The sequence below is a fragment of the Otolemur garnettii genome, unplaced genomic scaffold (genome assembly GCF_000181295.1).
Source record: "Otolemur garnettii isolate 467f Iridium unplaced genomic scaffold, OtoGar3 scaffold00369, whole genome shotgun sequence".
Classification (NCBI taxonomy): domain Eukaryota; kingdom Metazoa; phylum Chordata; class Mammalia; order Primates; family Galagidae; genus Otolemur; species Otolemur garnettii.
Window position 1 is genome coordinate 15,693 of NW_003852764.1, and position 1,063 is coordinate 16,755.

Consider the following 1,063-nt stretch of genomic DNA (forward strand, 5'->3'; position numbering starts at 1 on the left):
CCACAATGCCCGGCCATTTTTTGGTTGCAGCCGTTGTTATGCCCGAAAATATTCTCCCAAATAGCCCGAGTAAACAGTCTGAGACACCAAGACACACTCCGATGTAAGAGGCAAGAGGTGAGGTTTTATTCAAACCCGGATTTGGACTCTCCTAATGTACACACCAAGGAAGAGCCTCGAACCTGGGGTGGAGCAAGTTTTTATGGGGTACAGAAAGCAAGAAGGGTAGAGTCCGATAGGAGTACACTTTTCATTGGTGGTTGGTGATTTCATTAGTAAAGGAGAAAGTAAAGGAGGATTTGCATTGGTAGCTAATGATTTCACTAGTAAAGGTGAATTTGGGTTGGTACAGGTGAGGGGTGGGGGGGCTAGAGTTGGTGCAGCCTTATTACCTGTATTTCAAGGTAATAGAAGCTTATTGTTTATTATAGCTGACTGTGATAGAGACTGATTCCTCCCGGCCTAACCCTTGCCTCTGGGACAGCATTTTTTTTTCCTGGGCCAATGTGATTGGTGAAGAGATAGGCAAGTGTCCCAACCCAAAGCAGTACGACTCAAATCTAGGATTTTTTGAGAATATTGATCAAGAGGATCTCTCTTTCCACAGAGGCTGCTCATCTGTAGAATATAAACATTTCAATACCAGGGGTCCATTTATGTAGAAATTGCCCCCCATTCAACTAAAACATAAGTATAAAAAGCCAACAAGAAATTAATGAAAGGAATGAGAACGAAGGCGGGAAGTAGAGGAGAGGAAGGGATATTTGACCACATTCATTTGAGCACCTAGATCACATCAACAGAGCAGCCAGCTGTGCCTGAACCCAGAACCTGTGGACGTTTCAGTTATCTCAGTCAAAATTTCTATGCTGTTGCTAAAGCCAATCTGGTTTGTATTTCTGTCTCTTGCTATTTAAAAATCACTTTATAGGCAGGGTGTAGTGGCTCCTGCCTGTAATCCTAACATGTTGGGAGGCTGAGGCAGGTGGATTGATTAAATTCAGGACTTGGAGACCAGCCTGAGCAAGAGCAAGATCTCATCTCTACTAAAAATAGAAAAATT